Below are 25,467 nucleotides of genomic sequence, written 5' to 3'. Positions count from 1 at the left end.
CTTTGAAATGTTTTAATCTTGTCCACACGCCCTCCCTACACACCCACCCTTCTGCTTTTGTTGTATTTTGAATAATGGTGAAGTAGTGACGCAAGGATAGTTACGTTCCATCTTTCCTTTGTAATGAGATGCTTTTTGTCTTTTCCAGAGGGAAAGAAATACAAGTGGAGTAAGATACACATTAAAAATTCGTAAAAAAAATACGATTTTGCTTCAAAGAGCTAAATTGTGTTGCTATGGTGATTAAAGTTTTGAAATGACATTAAAATCTCCCCTTACAAAGCTGTATCAAGTTGCTATAGCAACTGGAGTTAGCGAGTGGTTTAAAAGTGAGGATGCCACCTATAGGATTGCATTCATGTTTCCATTCTAGGTTACTGATCACAACCCAAATCTTGTACAGCACCAGTGAAGAAATTAATCACCAATTTCATGTTTCACACTGTTTTACTTTGTACTTGGCTAATTTTTTTGTAAATAGAAGGTTATTCACGATAGCTTCTTTCAGTCTTCATTACCACTTGTAATTTAAGACTAGTTTCTGCCACACGCACTTACTCTGAATAACACTTTACTTTGGTAGTAGGTCCATTGCAATCAGTAGGACTAACTGCATAGTAACAATCTATTCCAGTGGTTTTCAACCTTTTTTCATTTGCACAGCCCTAACAAAATTTCAAATGGAAATGTTTGGAAATCTTAGACAGTCTGCAGACCCCCAGAGGTCCATGGACAACAGGTTGCAGAATCTGTCCCTTAGCACATTTGCACTTGTTGAATATTTCCTTCATCACCCTCCCCACCAGAAATCAACATGTATAATATTATAATCTAATATACTTTCTCTTTAGTTTCCTCTCTGTGCGAAGTCAACAGTAGAGATCAAGAATTTTGTTTTAAATTGTAAAGCAAATACTACCAGTTTGAAGCTTTTTGGAGATTTCTCAATTTCAAGCATTTTTTAGCTTTGGAGATTTATCAGTCCCTTCATTTTATTTATAAATTGATGGGATTTTTACTTACTGTGCACCTAAAGTCTCCACTGCAATGCTTCTTCATAGCAAAATAATGTAGGGTGAATACGTGGAAAGGTTTTTATGTTCATTTGTGGCGAAGTTCACAAGGGGGACTTAGGCACTGGAATGCACAGTATTTCAACACCTAACGTTTAGGTGCCTTGCTGCCTAGTGGAATTCACAACCCCAAGTTACGGATCCAGGCTCCCTATACAATGCATATGACAGTTAGTTACTGTCGTGGGGTGCTCTACTCACACCTGGGTAGAACCTACTCTGGTGATTCTGGAGATTAGATCTACCCAGTTCAGTGTCCCCTTTCTTCTCATTCCCCATTGAAGGTCTCCTCCTGCTCATAGGATCATGATACAGCTGCTTCATGACTTGGCCCTCCAGCCAGGTCACACTGCAGTTTCTCCTTCCAGGGGAGTCTTTCAAAGTCCTTCTGCATCAGCAGCGTCAAGCAGTCCTCATGCCTACCACCCTGACTACATCATTCCTGCAATGACTCAGGCAGTCTTTCCCTTCATTGCCCCTAGCAATATCACTTAGCAGTGGATAGCAGGGGAACCCAGGCCTGCCCTCTACTCTGGGTTCCAGTCCAGGGCCCTACCGCAAGCTAGGTTCTGCAGCTACATCTACTTTACTGCTATCACCCTGGACTACTTCCTACCGTGTGTCTCTAAGCTTTTCATTCTCCAGTCTTCCTAGTCAGACCCCTTGCTGTTACGCCTATTAGATAAACCCTTCCTCCTAGGTTCCTCTACCTTTTCTCAGGGGTTCCTATCTTCCCTTCCTTCTACCTTAACTCAGGGATTGCAGGACCTCCTTGTCAACCTCCTCCTAGCCCTGGCCAAAGTAGCCATCTATAAGACCAGGGAGAGGAAGTTGGCTGAGTGGGTTTCCTGCAGCTGTGGGGCCTATTTCTGATCCTGCCTTCGCTCACGTATCTGGCCAGAGTTCCTCTGGGCAGCATCCACTGGCTCCCTTGACACCTTCGAGGAGCAGTGGGCACTGTTCGGGGTTCTCTGCTCGGTGTCCCCCTCAGGTTCCCTTTGATTGACCCTTTAATCTTCACACCTGCCCCTGTTACATTTTTGGTTGCCCCCGTAATTATTTGAGTTCCTGGACCTTATTGATCCTTCCCTAAGGCTGGGAGAGGGTCCTTTAGCAATGGGCAGGTTTGTATCTGCCCACTTCCTAGAACCCAATAGGACCTTAACTCAGAGAGAGAGACTGCAAGCTTCCTCCTGCTGCTACCAGCCTCCTGGCTTTATAGAAGACCTGCCAGTTCTCTCACAGGTGAGCTGCCTCCTAATTAGTGCCCTCCACATGGCCTAATTCAACTCTCTCAGGGCCAGTGTGGAGAGCACACCCCATCATAGGCACCTAAGAAAGGGATTCACAAAAGCCAGCATGCTGAGCACAGAACTGTCTACATTAGATAGCAGGAAATACCAAGGAGACCTAAGCCCACCCTCTCCCAGAGTTAAGCCCCTAACTCCAGGTCCAAGAGAGATGTGTATCACTGTTTGGGATTCATAGCTGTGAATCTTCTCCTGGAGTTAAGTGCTTAAGCCAGGTCAGCCCTATTCTCACAAGGGAATGAAGACAAGCCTCCTTTTATACTCAAAAGCCCAGAGGTTGCAGTGCTTACCCAAGAGGTGAGAAACATAGGTTCAAGTTTCTGCTCTAAATAAGGTAGATCAGCCATTTGAACCCAGGTTTCCTATCTCATAGTGGAGTGCCCTAACCTCAGGGTACAAGCATACAATCAGCTCCTCCTCTTGTCTTTTGTCCAGGTTAGGCAAGCTCTGAGCATGTGTGCCAGATAAGGTCCTGCAGGTAAGACAAGTAGGAAAATGCCAAGTTTGTGAATCCCTCTAGAGCTTAGGTATGAGTCAGGCACCAAGCAACTTAGTGGTGTCAGGACTTTAATAGCTGTGCACATGCCCACAAATGGAAATGTAGGCACATTGGGACTTTAGGTGCCTACAAGGTTAGGTGGCAGCTGAATGGTGGTTTTGTGAATTCCAGTGGTGCCTACATGTCGGACTTAGTCTTAAGTCCCCCTTGTGAATCTAGTCCTTGATGTTTTAACACATACTTCTGAAGATCAGATGACATGAGAATCTATTTTAAACATTTTAACTGATAGTTTGATATGTTCTTCACCATATGTGACTTTGTGTTAAATATAGCACATTTACTGTGTGTATAATTACATTATAGAATTATTTTTGAAATTGGCCAATAAATTAGCATGCTGGAACCACTGTTGAAAAATACATTATTCAAATACACTATTCTTCTTTAATGTAAATAGGCTAATAGTACTAATTGTATACATGGAGATATTTGTTGTCTGCTTTGCTGTAGGGAGATTCGGATTGGTAAATATTTGATACATTTCTTTAGAAGCCCAATAAAAAGGTTAAACAATAAACAGACTGTCAGTCAAGCAACTTAAAATGTTCACCCAAACTTCATCAGCAGTTAAAAACAGAATGTGAAGCTCAGTGTGTGCAAATAAAGTTAAAAGATGTATTTAAGGCTACATGCCTGCAAATTTCATAATGGTATACATTTTCAGTATGTCCATGACCACATTTAATTGCTATTAGCTATATCTAATAGCAATTTAGGCAGAGCAATGATTTGATGGAAGGTTTTTTATCCTAAAATAGCACAATCAAAATTGTTATGTAGACAATTCAAATTAAATATATCCATGTCATGATTATTCTAAAATAGATTATACTGATCATTTTACTATAGAAAATGATTCCTCAATGATTTTGTTTGAAGGGAGCCTGTGAAGTTTTTAGTTTGATAACAATAGCCAAATTGTAATAGTACTGTTGAATTTAAATAAACTAATTCAAATTCTTTTTAAAATTGTAGGTCTTTACTGCAATTACATTATGTAAACCTTTTCATTACATTCTAGAAGTGTTTTATCAACTAATCACTATGATATAGACATGATGATATAGAAAGCAACTAATCACTATGATATAGACATGATGACGAATATAACTACATTGACTAGTATTGTAACTGTATTGCATTAAATAACTTAGTGTTTTCAAATTAAGTACATTTAATTATCCAGACATTAAAGTACCAGTAAGCATTAGATCTTTTCTCATTACAAGACCATAACTTTTTAAAATGACTGCTACTTCTATAGGCGGGATGAAAATGTCAGTACAGTATGGTAACACACTCTTTCTTTCCCTACATTTTATGGTAGCAAACAAACAAACACAAAAAACCCTTAGCAGAAGTGTGAAAATATATATTCTGGTTTCAAATATGTAACATCTAAGTGAATTCTTTCCGCTATTCTATTCTCTTAAAGTTTATTAAAGTGTTTCCTTTTCATTTGTGCATTCTTTTTTATAACACATCAATGTATAGAGACAAAGGGTTTGAGTCCCCTCTTCATTACACTCATGCAGAGTGAGTGTAAAACTCATTGGTAGTGTTTTGCACAGGTGGTAAATGACTGCACAAGGGAGTAAGCAGTCCAGCTCCATCTTTCTCTAGTTTATCCTATCTGACTTCTTTTTTATATCTAGTAGTGTCCAGTTCTCTGTTACACAGCTTTTCAACAGAGACTTAAGTTATTTTTTTTCCTGAATGATAATAAATTGGCAATCCTTTTATTGAGTAGTCCCTTAATTGCTGGGTGGTGCCAGTTATTTCAGTGGGATTACTTGTGGAGTAAGGTGCTATTCAGCGTGGCAGAATCAGGCTCAGAATGAGGGCTCATTTGTGCCTTGTAGGCCCAGCACATAGCAAGGGTCAGGGTAGAGTCACACTGTTCTGGAGGGAGCACTGAGAGGCATTCTGCATCAGGTCAGCACAAAGCCTCCTAGAGATGCCTGGCGCACACATGGAGCCATGCTGTTACACCTTTATGGGATGCGTATTACCTCCTGCATACCCATCTAGCAATGCATGCTGAGGTTGACCCATGGCCCCACCTCCTCCCTGCCCATCTCTGCTCTCGTTATGGTGTCATTAGCCTCCAGAGGAATAGGGAGGGGTCCTCCTGAGCACAGCTATTCCTGGCCTTTATGCAGGCTATGCAGGTATGGAGAGACTCCTTTCACCCTCTTGCCTTCACTGAAAACAAGGGTCAGTCACAGTCTGACCCTGGTAACTAACGGGAGAGCGAAGCCTTAGAGCTCACATATACAACATCCTTTATGTTCCAGTTGACTTATTCTGGGCCAACCGTATATTCCTTAATGAGGGCCAGATTCTGCCTGGCCTTTATCCAGGTGTGAAATGTGTGCAGGGAACTTCCCCCCCTTCCCACCTCTTTGCCTGGCCTGCATAAAAGCCAGGCAGAATTACAGACCCTGCGCTGAGGGAAATACAGGGACTGCTCCTTACAAACTCGCCAAGGGAGACACAATGTCATTGTTCTCCTCCCTCTCATGTATCTGCCAGCAAAGCTCACTGGCCATGTGAGTGAAAGTAAGCTGTGCACCTGGGAGCTCCAGCAGGTTCTGCTTGCCTGAGGCAGAATGCCTCCCAATACTCCCCTTAGAGTTCTGTAGCTCTGCACAGCTCCTTGTTAAGCACTGTGCCTACAAGGCAAAAATCAAACCTTGGGTAAAAGGTACATGATTGGCCCTGTAGATTTCCTTTTATGTCTTTTACTCTTTTTAAAAGCCTAATCTTACTGCACTGTCCTGAATGGCCCACAAGTGACCTACTCTGAATGCCCAGATTGCTGTCAGTAGAATGCTTATTGCTTATGGTTGAATAACCAAATATTAGCAAAAAGAAAAGGAGTACTTGTGGCACCTTAGAGACTAACACATTTATCTGAGCATAAGCTTTTGTGAGCTACAGCTCACTTCATTGGATGCATGCTGTGGAAAATACAGTGGGGAGATTTATATACACAGAGAACATGAAACAATGGGTGTTACCATAAACACGGTAACAAGAGTGATCAGGTAAGGTGAGCTATTATCAGCAGGAGAGCATGGGGGGGTGATTCTTGTCAACTGCTGGAAATGGCCCACCTTGATTATCACTACGAAAGGTCCACCCCCGCTGTCCTGCTGGTAATAGCTCACCTTACCTGATCACTCTTGTTACAGTGTGTATGGTAACACCCATTGTTTCATGTTCTCTGTGTATATAAATCTCCCCACTGTATTTTCCATAGCATGCATCTGATGAAGTGAGCTGTAGCTCACGAAAACTTATGTTCAAATAAATTTGTAAGTCTCTAAGGTGCCACAAGTACTCCTTTCCTTTTTGCGGATACAGACTAACACGGCTGCTACTCTGAAACCTAATCAAATATTGAATCTATTTTTCCTAATAGTCATTTAAATTTTTGGTAGCTTTATAAGAAAACTCTCCATTCTAATTTCTGATTGTCTGCTGCCTATTTGTAAGTAAGGTTTCTTCAATCATTAGACTATTAGACTTTCAAAGAGATTTTCTATTCAGCAATTAAAAAAAATCCTTCAAACAAATGGTCAGGTGATGTGTTCTTAGCTTACTGGCAAGTGTCAGCAGAATTTATTTCTCAGTTGATTTTGGTCCTTTCCAACTTGTGAACACATATTTCTCCTATGTTTCATTCTGGAGCAAAGCCAGCATGGCTCTGATTAATTTACTTTCGATGCTCTGATCACAGGTCTGTAAGCCAGGAGTTCTGACCCCAGCTCCAATGCTAAATTACGTTGTGGACTTAAATTTTCAGTACTTTAGTTTTGCCATTTGAAAAATGAGCAGAACAAATTATACTTACCTATTTTATAAAACATGTTGAGACATTGCAGCTGCTATTACATTTTAGGCAGCCACTTGACAGTAGCCATGTCAGGGAGAGTATGGGTCCCTCTTCTATTGTATTAAGGGGTGGAGAGGCCCTGCTGTGTGGCCAGGACATCTGAACTCTCCATCTCCTGTGCAGGCATAAGTGATGCAGAGGGCTTTGTGCCAGCCCTCTGCACCATGCTTGAATTTGATTCACAAGTTTTGTCCAATCCTGAAGTTTTGCATCGATTCCTCTCACAGCAAAGTGTTATGCTTGTGCACGCACATATTGCAGCCAATTTTGCATGGCATACTACACTGTCATGCATATGCCCATAGCTGAAAATAGGCAGGTGGAAGGAGATCTTCCTGTCCTAACATAATTTTTCATCACCATTGGCAGCACCACTGAGTGTAAATAACCTCAGCTTGTAAGGCAAGCTTATATTCCTTACTGCTTAAGCCACAAGCTCCATATAGCTACCTTCCTCTCTGAACCTTCTGTGAAGACATGAACAGCCGCAGTTTTACCACCCTGCAGAAGCTTCAGCATGACTGAAATTCTCAGAACATTATCCATACACAGTGCCTGGTTCTCATTTATGCTACGTCCCCTTTACACTGATTTGGAAATGTAAAAAGGCATTAAAGTGCATACATCTATACTCTATTTATTATTTATACTATAGCCCTCTTTACCCTGCCAGAGACATATAAAGGGGTCCTAGCATAAATAAGAATCAGGCACACAGGGATCTCAAGTTAAATTGCATTAGAAAATCAATTTTGAAGAAATCCAGAAATAGGGCTCAAAGTGTTGAAAGTGCTGAATCAAAGCAAACAACATTCAAGAGGCAATCTGGTGGCTCAGTGAGCACTTTTTCATAGAATCACAGAATATCAGGGTTGGAAGGGACCCCAGAAGGTCATCTAGTCCAACCCCCTGCTCGAAGCAGGACCAATTCCCAGTTAAATCATCCCAGCCAGGGCTTTGTCAAGCCTGACCTTAAAAACCTCTAAGGAAGGAGATTCTACCACCTCCCTAGGTAACGCATTCCAGTGTTTCACCACCCTCTTAGTGAAAAAGTTTTTCCTAATATCCAATCTAAACCTCCCCCACTGCAACTTGAGACCATTACTCCTCGTTCTGTCATCTGCTACCATTGAGAACAGTCTAGAGCCATCCTCTTTGGAACCCCCTTTCAGGTAGTTGAAAGCAGCTATCAAATCCCCCCTCATTCTTCTCTTCTGCAGGCTAAACAATCCCAGCTCCCTCAGCCTCTCCTCATAACTCATGTGTTCCAGTCCCCTAATCATTTTTGTTGCCCTTCGCTGGACTCTCTCCAATTTATCCACATCCTTCTTGAAGTGTGGGGCCCAAAACTGGACACAGTACTCCAGATGAGGCCTCACCAATGTCGAATAGAGGGGAACGATCACGTCCCTCTATCTGCTCGCTATGCCCCTACTTATACATCCCAAAATGCCATTGGCCTTTTTGGCAACAAGGGCACATTGCTGACTCATATCCAGCTTCTCGTCCACTGTCACCCCTAGGTCCTTTTCCGCAGAACTGCTGCCTAGCCATTCGGTCCCTAGTCTGTAGCTGTGCATTGGGTTCTTCCGTCCTAAGTGCAGGACCCTGCACTTATCCTTATTGAACCTCATCAGATTTCTTTTGGCCCAATCCTCCAATTTGTCTAGGTCCTTCTGTATCTTATCCCTCCCCTCCAGCGTATCTACCACTCCTCCCAGTTTAGTATCATCCGCAAATTTGCTGAGAGTGCAATCCACACCATCCTCCAGATCATTTATGAAGATATTGAACAAAACCGGCCCCAGGACCGACCCTTGGGGCACTCCACTTGATACCGGCTGCCAACTAGACATGGAGCCATTGATCACTACCCGTTGAGCCCGACAATCTAGCCAGCTTTCTACCCACCTTATAGTGCATTCATCCAGCCCATACTTCCTTAACTTGCTGACAAGAATACTGTGGGAGACCGTGTCAAAAGCTTTGCTAAAGTCAAGAAACAATACATCCACTGCTTTCCCTTCATCCACAGAACCAGTAATCTCATCATAAAAGGCGATTAGATTAGTCAGGCATGACCTACCCTTGGTGAATCCATGCTGGCTGTTCCTGATCACTTTCCTCTCATTTTCAAACATTGCACTGCACCATACAGAAGCCAATGAGTTGGCCCCCACAGAAGTGAGCTATGAGTATAATAACTTGGCAAGTAATTCTACAGATAACCTAGACTGTCTGAAGGTTAGGGAGGAAAAAGTCATCAGATTTATCCCATCTAACATAATCTAATTGCACTCTACTTGACTGGCATATCCTTGAGAACATTGGACCATATTCTCAAGGGTCACAATTCATCCCTGTTCATAACGCCGGTTCACAAGACCTATGCATGCATCACTTAAATGCCACTTTGCCCTATTTTGAGGGCTTAAGTGGGACTTGGGGACAGTCCTTATGCTGGCCTTTTGCACGGCAGTGTCCTACACTCTGTGGCCTGGTCTACACTGGGTGGCGGGGGGGAATCGATCTAAGATACACAACTTCAGCTACAAGAATAGTGTAGCTGAAGTCGATGTATCTTAGATCGACTTAGAATCACTTACTTCACGTCCTCGCGGCGTGGGATCGACGGCCGCTGCTCCCCTGTCGACTCTGTTTCCGCCTCTCGCCCTGGTGGAGTTCCAGAGTCGACAGCAGAGTGATCAGGGATCGATTTATCACGTCTATAGTAGCTATGATAAATTGATCCCCGATAGATTGACGTGGCCTTACTGCCCATGCAGACTTATTGCAGCATAAGCTGCAGTTGGATATAAGCAGTCCCAAAGAGCAGTTGTTCTAAATGGACTTGTATCCTGCCCTCACCTATCTCCACACAACAATATTATGTATAGATTTCCTGGAGTGGTTGTTGTGAAACATTTGTTTGAAGTATTTAATTAGGTAAGAGGAAATCAATTTTCTGTATGATATCTTTGAATGATAGCACACATCCAGCAATAATTCCATTAAATGTTTTCTAAATTCACGTTAGCTCCAGTGAATTACAACAATAAACAATGTATCTACTTTAGTGTGATGAGACCAGGAATGTTCACATCCTTCCACAGACACCAGACCAGGTGAAAAGCAACAGTCAAACCAAAATGTAGTTTTGATGAAAATCACCGATATCATGTTTTCCCAAAACTCTGCAATTACATACTTGAGGTTTGTACTGACATCTTTTTGCAAAAGGATCAGATTTTCAGGTAAATACTCCCAGGCCTGGAGTAGAGTAAAAACAAAACTAAAGTGTGTAGGTATACATTTCAAAATGCATGTAATAAGGCAGAAGAAGCAGCAAGCATTATAAAGCTTTTCTCACTGAGCTGAAATGTCAGACTGCTTGCCTTCACTGCTACCTGACTAACTGCAGTTTGAAGCTGGCATGAAAGTGCTGTGTTTAGTTTTGTTTCTTCAGGATGGTCTGTTGTAGCAGGATTTGGTGCATCTGATAATGTGATGATTTTATCAATGTGCTAAGTGGACATATGGAAGCTGTTTTATCAATCTGTTGCTCCCAATAAAGATTAAAGGGCTAGATCCTCAATTGATGTGACTCAATATAACTCCATGGACTTAAATGGGGCTACAATGATTTATACCACCTGAGTACCTGGTCCATTTAGTTTTACAATTCCAAGCAATGTTTTCTGCTTCCTGTGTCTAGTTATGTACAGGGGTTTGCTCATCTGGATGGGAATTTTGCCAGCATATGGTCACAGCTTGCATTCATCTGGGGTAAAGAACACTAGAGACTCCACTTGGAGCCCATCAATATAATCTAACAGGTGACTAGAAAGGTCTTTTCTAAATGGTCATTATGAATAATTTTGAACCTAAATTTAGTATTTTAGTTTAGAGAAAAAAAGCCAGCATGTTTTAAACAAAACTTAGTTTTAACAGTAATGCTTTCAAAATTTTTTTAAAAAATCAATGAGAGTATTGCTTAGAGTATCTTTGCAACCCAAATTTTGCATGATTGTGCTAATGCATGACAACCAGAAATTGAAACTGACTATCCTGATTCCATTGTCCACGACAAATGTAGTGCACAAAATAAGCAGCACAAATAATTTCATCTGAGAAATTATGAATCATATTATATATATTAACCATGTCTTTTCATTATGCAAAACTATGCCTCTTCCTATCCATTGTTGGCACTAGGCTAGATCCTGAGCCCCTGCTCTGGCTGATTTGTCCTGGTCTGAAAAGCCAATTTACGCAATTAGCTGGGGAGTCCCTTGACACAGGGGCATCCCTGGGTTGTGTAGAACTGATACAAATAGCTCCTACACCACCTCCCACTCAGCCCATTGCATGGGAGCATGTTAGAGGTGTGATGATAAGAGTGTGTGGCTGAATGCTGCTGTGCTCCAGGGATCCCCGCTAGTGCAACATTACTCAGGGACCATAGCCAGCCTGAGGCTGCTCTGGATTATTCTAAGGTCTGGAACAGTGTAGACCCAGACATGAGACCAGACAGCTGCAAGCAGCTCCTTTGAGGTCTCTGCCTCAGGTGTGCCGAGCCCCAGGGCATACTGGAATCCGGACAGCTGAGAATCTGGGCTGCTGTATATACAGCCTGTCTGGAAATTGAGACTAGGACTAGAAATTGAACTTCGGTCTCCCACATGGTAGTGCACAATGTTACTGAAAGGCCACTGGGCCAGCCAAATACATGGTTTAAAGAGTATTAATATTAATATAGAATGTGCAACGTTTAATATGTTAACTTAATAGTTAAGTACATTTACATAGGCTAAAAGGACAAGACATGGTTTAAAAGGGAACTTTTATCTAAGAAATGTTTTAAAAAGGAAATTTAAGTACCAGAGCCATCATATATGAATACAAAAAGAAAAGGAGGACTTGTGGCACCTTAGAGACTAACCAATTTATTAGAGCATAAGCTTTCGTGAGCTACAGCTCACTTCATCAGATGCATATCGTGGAAACTGCAGCAGACTTTATATATACACAGAGAATATGAAACAATACCTCCTCCCACCCCACTGTCCTGCTGGTAATAGCTTATCTAAAGTGATCATCAGGTGGGCCATTTCCAGCACAAATCCAGGTTTTCTCACCCTCCACCCCCCCACACAAATTCACTCTCCTGCTGGTGATAGCCCATCCAAAGTGACAACTCTTTACACAATGTGCATGACAATCAACTTGGGCTATTTCCTGCACAAATCCAGGTTTTCTCACATCCCCCCCACCCCCATACACACACAAACTCACTCTCCTGCTGGTAATAGCTCATCCAAACTGACCACTCTTCAAGTTTAAATCCAAGTTAAATCAGAACATCTGGGGGAGGGGGGGTAGGAAAAAACAAGAGGAAACAGGCTACCTTGCATAATGACTTAGCCACTCCCAGTCTCTATTTAAGCCTAAATTAATAGTATCCAATTTGCAAATGAATTCCAATTCAGCAGTTTCTCGCTGGAGTCTGGATTTGAAGTTTTTTTGTTTTAAGATAGCGACCTTCATGTCTGTGATTGCGTGACCAGAGAGATTGAAGTGTTCTCCGACTGGTTTATGAATGTTATAATTCTTGACATCTGATTTGTGTCCATTTATTCTTTTACGTAGAGACTGTCCAGTTTGACCAATGTACATGGCAGAGGGGCATTGCTGGCACATGATGGCATATATCACATTGGTGGATGTGCAGGTGAACGAGCCTCTGATAGTGTGGCTGATGTTATTAGGCCCTGTGATGGTGTCCCCTGAATAGATATGTGGGCACAATTGGCAACGGGCTTTGTTGCAAGGATAAGTTCCTGGGTTAGTGGTTCTGTTGTGTGGTATGTGATTGTTGGTGAGTATTTGCTTCAGGTTGCGGGGCTGTCTGTAGGCAAGGACTGGCCTGTCTCCCAAGATTTGTGAGAGTGTTGGGTCATCCTTTAGGATAGGTTGTAGATCCTTAATAATGCGTTGGAGGGGTTTAAGTTGGGGGCTGAAGGTGACGGCTAGTGGCGTTCTGTTATTTTCTTTGTTAGGCCTGTCCTGTAGTAGGTAACTTCTGGGAACTCTTCTGGCTCTATCAATCTGTTTCTTTACTTCTGCAGGTGGGTATTGTAGTTGTAAGAAACCTTGACAGAGATCTTGTAGGTGTTTGTCTCTGTCTGAGGGGTTGGAGCAAATGCGGTTGTATCGCAGAGCTTGGCTGTAGACGATGGATCGTGTGGTGTGGTCAGGGTGAAAGCTGGAGGCATGCAGGTAGGAATAGCGGTCAGTAGGTTTCTGGTATAGGGTGGTGTTTATGTGACCATTGTTTATTAGCACTGTAGTGTCCAGGAAGTGGATCTCTTGTGTGGACTGGACCAGGCTGAGGTTGGTGGTGGGATGGAAATTGTTGAAATCATGGTGGAATTCCTCAAGGGCTTCTTTTCCATGGGTCCAGATGATGAAGATGTCATCAATATAGCGCAAGTAGAGTAGGGGCTTTAGGGGACGAGAGCTGAGGAAGCGTTGTTCTAAATCAGCCATAAAAATGTTGGCATACTGTGGGGCCATGCGGGTACCCATAGCAGTGCCGCTGATCTGAAGGTATACATTGTCCCCAAATGTGAAGTAGTTATGGGTAAGGACAAAGTCACAAAGTTCAGCCACCAGGTTAGCCGTGACATTATCGGGGATAGTGTTCTTGACGGCTTGTAGTCCATCTTTGTGTGGAATGTTGGTGTAGAGGGCATTTGCTGGAAATGGCCCACCTGATGATCACTTTAGATAAGCTATTACCAGCAGGACAGTGGGGTGGGAGGAGGTATTGTTTCATATTCTCTGTGTATATATAAAGTCTGCTGCAGTTTCCACGATATGCATCCGATGAAGTGAGCTGTAGCTCACGAAAGCTTATGCTCTAATAAATTGGTTAGTCTCTAAGGTGCTACAAGTCCTCCTTTTCTTTTTGTGAATACAGACTAACACGGCTGTTACTCTGAAACCTGTCATTATGCAAGGCACTGCATTTAGCCGTATGGAGTGGAAATCTATCAACTGCATGAAAAAACTTGTACAGATACAGGCAGACGTCATCTTCCTTTCCAAATGCAAACAGATGGACATCGTACCAAAAGGACTGAAGGTAAAAAATCCATTACAATCTACATACCACACAGACTATGCTGACAGCTTGTGCCACACGCTCTCAAAGGAACTGCGGAACCACCTGATCAACATCCTCTACAGCAAACAGGGAAAGATTAAGAATGAGCTCTCAAAAATGGATACTCTCATAAAAAACCAACCTTCCACACAAGCTTCCTCGTGGCTGAACTATACTAAAACTAGACAAGCCATTTACAGCGCACACTTTGCTTCTCTACAAAAGAAAAAGGACACTAAACTTTCTAAACTACTACATGCTACAAGGGGCCACAGCAATGGTTCCCTCAACCCACCTAGCAATATTGTTAACCTATCCAACTATACTCTCAGCCCAGCAGAAGCAGCTGTTCTATCTCGGGGCCTCTTCTTCTGCCCCTCCACCCCCACGAACATGATACAGTTCTGTGGTGACCTAGAATCCTATTTTCGACGTCTCTGACTCAAGGAATATTTCCAAAATACCTCTGAACAGCATACTAATCCACAGAGGTCTCCCTACCAACACTACAGAAAGAGGGATTCTAGGTGGACTCCTCCTGAAGGTCGAAACAGCAGACTGGACTTCTACATAGAGTGCTTCCGCCGACGTGCACGGGCTGAAATTGTGGAAAAGCAACATCACTTGCCCCATAACCTCAGCCATGCGGAACGCAATGCCATCCACAGCCTCAGAAACAACTCTGACATCATAATCAAAAAGGCTGACAAAGGAGGTGCTGTTGTCATCATGAATAGGTCGGAATATGAACAAGAGGCTGCTCGGCAGCTCTCCAACACGAGTTTCTACAAGCCATTACCCTCTGATCCCACTGAGAGTTACCAAAAGCAACTACAGCATTTGCTCAAGAAACTTCCTGAAAAAGCACAAGATCAAATCCGCACAGACACACCCCTGGAACCCCGACCTGGGATATTCTATCTACTACCCAAGATCCATAAACCTGGAAATCCTGGGCGCCCCATCATCTCAGGCATTGGCACCCTGACAGCAGGATTGTCTGGCTATGTAGACTCCCTCCTCAGGCCCTACGCTACCAGCACTCCCAGCTACCTTCGAGACACCACTGACTTCCTGAGGAAACTTCAATCCATCGGTGATCTTCCTGATAACACCATCCTGGCCACTATGGATGTAGAAGCCCTCTACACCAACATTCCACACAAAGATGGACTACAAGCCGTCAAGAACACTATCCCCGATAATGTCACGGCTAACCTGGTGGCTGAACTTTGTGACTTTGTCCTTACCCATAACTACTTCACATTTGGGGACAATGTATACCTTCAGATCAGCGGCACTGCTATGGGTACCCGCATGGCCCCACAGTATGCCAACATTTTTATGGCTGATTTAGAACAACGCTTCCTCAGCTCTCGTCCCCTAAAGCCCCTACTCTACTTGCGCTATATTGATGACATCTTCATCATCTGGACCCATGGAAAAGAAGCCCTTGAGGAATTCCACCATGATTTCAACAATTTCCATCCCACCACCAACCTCAGCCTGGTCCAGTCCACACAAGAGATCCACTTCCTGGACACTACAGTGCTAATAAACAATGGTCACATAAACACCACCCTATACCGGAAACCTACTGACCGCTATTCCTACCTGCATGCCTCCAGCTTTCACCCTGACCACACCACACGATCCATCGTCTACAGCCAAGCTCTGCGATACAACCGCTCAGACAGAGACAAACACCTACAAGATCTCTGTCAAGCTTTCTTACAACTACAATACCCACCTGCAGAAGTAAAGAAACAGATTGATAGAGCCAGAAGAGTTCCCAGAAGTTACCTACTACAGGACAGGCCTAACAAAGAAAATAACAGAACGCCACTAGCCGTCACCTTCAGCCCCCAACTTAAACCCCTCCAACGCATTATTAAGGATCTACAACCTATCCTAAAGGATGACCCAACACTCTCACAAATCTTGGGAGACAGGCCAGTCCTTGCCTACAGACAGCTCCGCAACCTGAAGCAAATACTCACCAACAATCACATACCACACAACAGAACCACTAACCCAGGAACTTATCCTTGCAACAAAGCCCGTTGCCAATTGTGCCCACATATCTATTCAGGGGACACCATCACAGGGCCTAATAACATCAGCCACACTATCAGAGGCTCGTTCACCTGCACATCCACCAATGTGATATATGCCATCATGTGCCAGCAATGCCCCTCTGCCATGTACATTGGTCAAACTGGACAGTCTCTACGTAAAAGAATAAATGGACACAAATCAGATGTCAAGAATTATAACATTCATAAACCAGTCGGAGAACACTTCAATCTCTCTGGTCACGCAATCACAGACATGAAGGTCGCTATCTTAAAACAAAAAAACTTCAAATCCAGACTCCAGCGAGAAACTGCTGAATTGGAATTCATTTGCAAATTGGATACTATTAATTTAGGCTTAAATAGAGACTGGGAGTGGCTAAGTCATTATGCAAGGTAGCCTGTTTCCTCTTGTTTTTTCCTACCCCCCCTCCCCCAGATGTTCTGATTTAACTTGGATTTAAACTTGAAGAGTGGTCAGTTTGGATGAGCTATTACCAGCAGGAGAGTGAGTTTGTGTGTGTATGGGGGTGGGGGGATGTGAGAAAACCTGGATTTGTGCAGGAAATAGCCCAAGTTGATTGTCATGCACATTGTGTAAAGAGTTGTCACTTTGGATGGGCTATCACCAGCAGGAGAGTGAATTTGTGTGGGGGGGTGGAGGGTGAGAAAACCTGGATTTGTGCTGGAAATGGCCCACCTGATGATCACTTTAGATAAGCTATTACCAGCAGGACAGTGGGGTGGGAGGAGGTATTGTTTCATATTCTCTGTGTATATATAAAGTCTGCTGCAGTTTCCACGATATGCATCTGATGAAGTGAGCTGTAGCTCACGAAAGCTTATGCTCTAATAAATTGGTTAGTCTCTAAGGTGCCACAAGTACTCCTTTTCTTTTTGCGAATACAGACTAACACGGCTGTTACTCTGAAACCTATCATATATGAATACTTAACTCAGCTAGAATATTTTATTTTCAAAGTACTATACCAACATTAAATTATTCTTCACAACCCCCTGCAAAGTAGGTGTTATTTTATTTTACAGACGGAGAAACTGAGACAGAGAGAAGATAGATCAACATTTTCAAAGCACCCTGAATTTTTGGGCACCCAACTTGAGAGTTGGAGTTCTGGAAGCTCAGCACTTCTGAAAACCAGGCCCCAAGCTGTCTCCAATTGGACATCTAAAACTGAGAGCCCACTTTTGAAAATCAGGACCTAAAGGCCTACAGTCATGCAAGGGCTGGTCCTGTGCCACTGAAATCAATGGATGCTGGCTCAGGCTCAAAGTGAATAGTGCCAGTGCTGGGATCAGATTTCAGAGTAGCAGCCGTGTTAGTCTGTATTCGCAAAAAGAAAAGGAGAACTAGTGGCACCTTGGAGACTAACACATTTATTTGAGCATCAGCTTTCGTGAGCTACAGCTCACTTCATCGGGTGCATTTGTTGGTCTCTAAGTTGCCACTAGTACTCCTTTTCTTAGTGCTGGGATCAGAACTCAAGAGTTCCTGATTGCTATCCCATGCTCCCTTCTAGATCATGATGCCTTTCTAAGGAGGGTGTGCCAGCTTACTAACTGGTCACATGTTTAACAATATATCTAACAACCGTTTTAACAATATCAGTGATATTGTTTAAAAATAGCAGTCTCTTTGATCCTGAAGAAAATTCAAAGGATTTTAAGAGTTTATTCGCATGATACTTGATTATTCCCTTTTGACTTTGCTACTGATTTCTCTGATCTAATGCATGTTGGAACATTTGGATTTCAAGGTGAAGCTCTGAGTTCACTGTGTGCGTTAAGTGATGTTACCATTTTTACTTGTCACAAATCTACAAAGGTTGGAACTTGTCTGGTATTTGATCACAATGGAAAAATTATTCAGAAAACTCCTTACCCATGACAACAGGGAACAACTGTTAGCATGCAGCAATTGTTTTATACCCTGGCAGTGCAGCACAAGGAATTTCAACGAAATATTAAAAAGGAATATGCAAAAATGGTCCAAATATTACAAGCATACTATATCATTTCAATGGGAGTGTGAATTAACTGCACCAATCAGGTTGGCCAAGGAAAAAAACACTCAGTGATGTGTATTACTGGAAGCTGTAGTCTAAAGGAAAACATTGGAGCAATATTTGGGCAAAAACAGTTGCAAAGCCTCATTCCCTTTGTTCAGCTACCGCCTAGTGAAGCTGTTTGTGAAGTATTTTTTTTAATTTTTTTGGTGGGGTGCGGGAGAGATAGCTCAGTGGTTTGAGCATTGGCCTGCTAAACCCAGGGTTATGAGTTCGATCCTTGAGGGGGCCATTTAGGGATCTGGGGCAAAAATTGGGGATTGGTCCTGCTTTGAGCAAGGGGTTGGACTAGATGACCTCCTGAGGTCCCTTTGAACCCTGATATTCTATGATTCTATACTCTGAATTTATCCTTGATGTTACTCCACTGAAATCAATGGAGTTTCACCAGGGATGAGTTTGGAACACTGATTTCCAAATGCTGGTCTCCCCTCATAGTTCAACTAGTTCAAAATATTAGGTGCCAACGTTCTTCTCCTCCTTTTCTGCATTTTCTTTGGTGAGCACCCCCAGAAATGAATGAGCTCTTGTGCTCATTATGCACTTTAATAGCTCTCCGGCTGTTGAACTCACATTAGGTGGCTCCAGCCAATTAATTTTCTATTACTAGGCAACCTTACTGTATATTAGTTACTGCGTGTATATCAGCAATGAAGGGATCATAATTACTATGCTTATCAGCTGGTCTAGTTACTGCTGGATCATAAACCCAAACCCCGAGTAGAACTCTGTATACTTTGTTCCTATGGAGTCCAGATCAATCTCCATTCTCTATCTTCTGTATTTGCTTTGCTGTTTCATTCTCCTGAAATTTTCTCCCTTGTCTGCTTCTGTTACAGTTTCTCTCATACTCCCCAATTATTTGCCTCTCATAGGCACAATAATTCCTCCAGCTTCTGCTGTCTCCCCAATTTGCCAGGCTGCTCTCTACTGCTGATTTGTTTGCTTGATTAAATTTTTAATATTTGTTTGAGGACACACGTAATCTTTCAAGTTGACAACCACCAAACAAATAGGGAGGGGAAAAACAGTCTTGCATTTTCTTTCTATAACTAATTACCCCTTTGTCTCTCTTCAGCCTCTTTCCTGATACTTACCCTTGTTTCTTTGTCCAACTTGAGAACTTCTCCCTTCTTTGACCTCCCCCACCATCTGTCACAGATCATTTGGATGTCAGCATTTTTTCTCTCTTTTATTGGAGGGACATCTTTGCAAACATGTTTTCTTGCTTTTCTGGAATCTTCAATTGCTTTTCAACATTCAAGAAAGAGGCAGAGAACTGTACAAAAGATCTATCACCAACTAATATCATGTAGCAGTTTGTTGTTATGACATTCTAGAGTGACATAGGGTGGCATTAGCAAAGGCAGTCAGCATTGGCCTCAGTCTGCTGCTATTGTACTTACTGGGAGTTTTACCATTGACCTCGATGGTAACAGATGTATCCCATGCCTGTGCCTATGCAGAAGCCTGAATCTCCAGTGTTTCATACAACACTTTGAAAATTTCCATTCTCACAACAGGTATCAGTAACAAGTGCAGCTGAACCAGTGCTGAACACACATCTAGACACGGACAAACTAAGTCCAGCATTATTACTGTTTCTGTACCACTGTAGATTCATTGTCAGCAAAAGGTAATATTCAAGGCTTAGGCCTGGTCTATACTTGGGATTCAACCATTGGAAGCCAACAACTAGTGAGGCTGCATCATTGCAAACCCAAGCCATAGACACGGAGACATGTGATTTGTATAAATTGAGGTTAATCCTGCTTGAAACTGTAGTTTTCCTTGCCTACATTTGGGCTTTGCATCAGAACTGCAATGCTGGTTGCTGGCCACTAATGGCTGATTCAGAGTGTAGTGAGGCCTTATTGGAAATCCTCCAACCAGAGTGGGAGGGAACACCCTTTGTGACCAGGTAGGCAGAGCCAGACCAGACTTGCCCCTCCTGCCAGAATTGGGAAGGTGGAACAGGAAGTATAAAAGGCGTAGCTTCCACCTCCATGGGGCTGAGACAGTGAGGGACACAGATGCATCCTGCTTGCTGCTGAACCAAGGGGCGCCCTCCTCCTGGAGGAGCCTATGTCTGCAGGGGAGCTGCCAGGACTGCCGTTGCCTGCCTACCCTGAGGAGGCTGAGGACACCCACAGAGCCAAGGTACCGAATGCAGGGATAGTAGGAAGTAGCCCAGAAACAGCCAACTCCAGTCTCACTGTGTTGCTGCCTGAATTTAGGTCAGCGTGCTGTGCCTGGATTCCCCACTGACCCAGTGGCAGAGTCTGCCACTGTTATGGTCCTGGGCTGGGATCCAGTGGAGTAGGGTGGGCCCAGATCCTGCTGTCCCCTGCTGCTGCCAACCCCACCCACAGGGTACCAGCTTCCCCACCATAGGCCAAAGGCCTGCATTTGTTTGTCATCTGCCAGAGCTAGGATGACAGATTGTGTGTGGTGTTCTTCCCTGTCTGAAGGCCTGAGCTTATAGAGTACTTAGCAGCTCTGCCCTGCCTGGGGGCTAGAGCACTACAGACTGCTCATTAGCTCTGCCCTGCCTGAGGGCCAGAGCCTATAGACTAGTGGTGGCCAAACCATAGCTTATGAGCCACATTTGGCTCTTTTACAGTTAAAGTGAGGGTCCCAGAGGCCACACCCACACATCTCCATTCTTTGCCTACCAGACTTGGGGGTAGGGGAGAGCTCGGGGGGGGTCTGTCCTGTGGTGGGGTAGTGGCGCTAGGGACTTCTGCCAGATACAGCTGGTGCCTGCTGAGCATGGGGGTGCAGAATTTAAAGGTTTTGCACCCCCCCCCCAACAACTTGAGTCTCACACTCCCAGGCATACCCCCTCCCTCTTTCCCTCAACAGTCCCTCCCTTCAGCTCCCAGGTATTAGCTCTGCATGGAGAGGCAGAGGCAAACAGCTGGGAGCTGCAGGGAGGGGCTTCTGCTTTAGTTCCTTGGGGAGAGGCAGCTGCAAAAGCAGTGACTCTTCTTATAGCAATCAGCTGTTTGCTACAGCCTCTACCCAAGGTGAAGATCCCAGCTTGCTGTGCAGGGATGGGGGCCTGGTGGCAATACATGATCGAGTGGTTTCCTTGAGGACCTGCTCCATGATTTTTCCAGGGTCTGAGGTGAGACAGACTGGTCTAGTTCCCTGGATTCTCCTTCCCTTTTTTAAAGATGGGACTCTATTTGCCTTTTTCCAATTATCTTGGACCTCCCCCGATCTCCATGAGTTTTCAAAGATAATGGCTCTGCCATCACATCAGCCAACTCCCTCAGATGCATTGTATCCAGCCCCATAGACTTGTGCATGCCCAGCTTTTCTAAATAGTCCTTAACCTGTTCTTTCACCATGGAGGGCAGCTCACCTCCTCCCTGTACTGTGCTGCCCAGGGCAGCAGTCTGGGAGCTGCCCTTGTCTGATGACTGAGGCAAAAATAGCATTGAGTACTTCAGCTTTTTCCACATCATCTGTCACTAGGTTCCCTCCCCCATTCAATAAGGGTCCCACACTTTCCCTGACAACCTTCTTGTTGCTAACATACCTGTAGAAACCCTTCTTGTTACTCTTCACATCCCTTGCTGGCTGCAACTCCAATTGTGCTTTGGCCTTCCTGCATTCTCGAGCAGTATTTTTATACTCTTCCCTAGGCATCTGTTGAAGTTTCCACTTCTTGTAAGCTTCCTTTTTGTGTTTAAACTCACTGAAGATTTCTCTGTTAAGCCAGACTGGTCGCCTGCCATATTTGCTATTCTTTCTGCACATCGGGATGTATTGTTCCTGTGCTCTCTGTAAGGTTTCTTTAAAATACAGCCAGCTCTCCTAGACTCCTTTCCCCCTCATATTAGCCTCCCAAGGTATCCTGCCCATCAGTTTTCTGAGGGAGTCAAAGTCTGCTTTTCTGAAGTCCAGGGTCTCTATTCTGCATCTCTCCTTTCTTCCTTCTGTCAGGATCCTGAACTCTACCATCTCATGGTCACTGCTACCCAGGTTGCTACCAACTTCTACCCTGTTTGTGAGCAGCAGGTCAAGAGAAACATGGTCCCTAGTTGGTTCCTTCTGCACTTGCACCAGGAAGTTGTCCCCAACACTCTCCAAAACTTCCTGGATTGTCTGTGCACTACTGTATTGCTCTCCCAGCCGATGTTAGGGTGATTGAAGTCCCCCATGAGAACCAGGGCCTGTGATCTGGAAACTTCAGTTAGTTGTCCGAAGAAAGCCTCGTCTACCTCATCCTCCTGGTCTGGTAGGCTATAGCAGATGCCCACCGCGACATCACCCTTGTTGCACTCGCCTCTACATTTAACTCAAAGACTGTCAATGGAGTTTTCTCCAGTTTCATACTGGAGCTCTGAGTAATCATACCACTCTCTTACATCCAGTGCAACTCCTCCACCTTTTCTCATCGCCTGTCCTTCCTGAAGAGTTTATATCCATCCATGACAGTGCTCCAGTCATGTGAGTTACCCCACCAAGTCTCTGTTATTCAAATCACATCATAGTTCCTTGACTGTGCCAGGACTTCCAATTCTTCCTGATTGTTTCCCAGGCTTCTTGTGTTCATGTACAGGCACCTAAGATAACTGATTGCCCTACTTTCTCAGTATGAATCAGGAGGCCTCCCCCATTGCACCCTCCTCCTTGGGTTTCCTCCTGGTATCTTCAGCCCCATGGTGTGTGCATGCCAGGGCTTGGGGCTTCAGCAGGAGCGGGGCAGGTGCCTCCCATGGGGCTGAAGCCCCTAGACCCCCTTCCCCACAGGGCTGAAACCCTGAGCCCTGGGCAGGCACCTCCCATGGGGCTGAAGCCTTGAGGCCCCCCTCCCTGCAGGGCTGAAGCCCTAAACCCCAGCAGGAGCCTCCCATGGGCCTGAAGTCCTGGGACCCTCCACCCTGCAGAGCTGAAGCCCTGAATCCCAGCAGCAGTCCTGCGGCTCTCAAACTTCTGAAGATTGTCGCATGTGACTTGGAGGGTCAGAAGTTTGGCCACTTACTGTTTGGGGTTCCACCTCATTAAGACAGTCGGGATGCTAACACCTGGTTTCCTAATTCCCCTGATACTAGGCAGTGATCCTGGCAACATAGAGAGGTGGTGTGGCCTCCCTCTGATCCAGAGAGGGAGGGATCACTGCAACACCATTACACAGGGCTCATCCAAAGTATAGACAAGGCCTTATCCACAGCTCCAGACTCCAGTAGATCTTAAATATAAAAAGTTGTGTTCAATGTTCATAGTCAGAAAAGGTTTTAAACAATAGGAAGTGTTGTAAACTAAAGGACGAGTGCATAACAACTCCCCTGCACACTTATGAAAAATACAAACAAACCTATTAATCCTTTAATTTTATATTTTGGCTTGATATAACTAATCCCGTAATGAAAAGCTATTACTCACTGGTTTTCATATTGTTTCAATTAATCAGAATGTAGAATCATCCAGAAAATTGATTTTACTGAACCCATTACAAATAGTTGGAAGAGGAATGCATCACCAAATTGTTTTTAAGTTCAGGGGTGAAATGTTTGAAAGTGTTCATCATTGATGTACTTCTGCTCCCACTGAAGTCAATAGATAAGCTAATGCTATGCGCTTTAGAAAATCCCACCTGTCATAAATATAAAGGGAAGGGTAAACCCTTTAAAATCCCTCCTGGCCAGAGGAAAAATCCTCTCACTTGTAAAGGGTTAAGAAGCTAAAGGTAACCTCGCTGGCACCTGACCAAAATGACCAATGAGGAGACAAGATACTTTCAAAAGCTGGGAGGAGGGAGAAAAACAAAGGGTCTGTGTCTGTCTGTATGCTGCTTTTGCCGGGGATAGAATAGGAATGGAGTCTTAGAACTTTTAGTAAGTAATCTAGCTAGGTATGTGATAGATTATGATTTCTTTAAATGGCTGAGAAAAGAGTTGTGCTGAATAGAATGACTATTCCTGTCTGTGTGCCTTTTTTGTAACTTAAGGTTTTGCCTAGAGGGATTCTCTATGTTTTGAATCTAATTACCCTGTAAGGTATCTACCGTCCTGATTTTACAGAGGTGATCCCTTTACTTCTATTAAAAGTCTTCTTGTAAGAAAACTGAATGCTTTTTCATTGTTCTAAGATCCAAGGGTTTGGGTCTGTGGTCATCTATGCAAATTGGTGAGGATTTTTACCAAACCTTCCCCAGGAAGTGGGGTGCAAGGGTTGGGAGGATTTGGGGGCGGAAAGACATGTCCAAACTACGTTTCCCAGTAAACCCAGTTAAAGTTTGGTGGTGGCAGTGGAAATCCAGGGGCAAAGGATAAAATTAATTTGTACCTTGGGGAAGTTTTAACCTAAGCTGGTAAAAGTAAGCTTAGGGGGTTTTCATGCAGGTCCCCACATCTGTACCCTAGAGTTCAGAGTGGGGAAGGAACCTTGACACCACCCTACATATTTTACTGGTATATTAGATGCATAACACAACTAACTGCAATTAATTATGGATCTGATTTTGCAAACACTTACTAATGCACATAGCACTTATTGCCATTTGTTGTCTCATTGACTTCAGTGGGACAGCATTACATCCAGTTGCAATGCTTGTAGGTTAAGCCTGATATTTGTAATATCAGGAAAAATAGAACAAAATGAAATCCATCTGCACTAAAATATACATGAAGGGCAGGAATAGCACCATCAGCACTGTGCAACAAATAAAAGATGTGGAGTAGACTAACAGACAAGAAAATGCAGTATGTCAACCTGGGTATCTATAAAGGTCATGTACTGCCATTACTCATGTTTAAAGGGCCACAGTCAGTTCTCCTTACTCATAGATCAAATGAACAGTAGTAATCTAGCTTTGAAGTGATTCTTCTAGGGAACATCAAACCTTCCTAAACTTGCGGCGAGTTGCATTATTCATCACAGCACCTTTTTTACATATACAAAATCCTGAGGGAATTTGTCTGAGTAAAAACGGAGTTAAGAACTTCCGGGTTCATCCAAGTACAATATGACAACTGAATGGAATCCTTCCAATTATTAAGTTGAAACAGCCATGAAATATTTGATCATCTCTCTACTTGGGCTGAGAGCATTATAAGAGCAAAGTGCTCAGCACTTAAGGGGGAAGAAGAAAGGAAGAGCGCCTTCGGCTAAGTCAACAGCAACCACTCTGGCTGTTTAAGGAGCAGTGAAGGAGTTTTAAAATGGAGAAAAATGAGTTCATCAGGCTTTGTTTGTGAACCAGAGGGTAACCCCAAGGAAAAATTATCTAGGAACTTATTTCTTTCTGATTTCAGCAATATCTTCTGGAAATAGAGAGCTC

General features: G+C 43.7%; 1 protein-coding gene across 1 annotated transcript in view; it reads left to right on the top strand.

Moving 5' to 3' along the window:
- Positions 1 to 25,467, top strand: part of KCNK12 (potassium two pore domain channel subfamily K member 12) — a 64,071-nt gene that overhangs the window by 2,127 nt on the left and 36,477 nt on the right. The window lies entirely within an intron of this gene.

This window comes from Lepidochelys olivacea (genome assembly GCF_965140295.1).
Source record: "Lepidochelys olivacea isolate rLepOli2 genome assembly, chromosome: 3".
In the NCBI taxonomy this organism is placed as follows: domain Eukaryota; kingdom Metazoa; phylum Chordata; order Testudines; family Cheloniidae; genus Lepidochelys; species Lepidochelys olivacea.
Note: the sequence above shows the minus strand (reverse complement) of the source record. Positions and strands in the feature narration are given on the sequence as shown.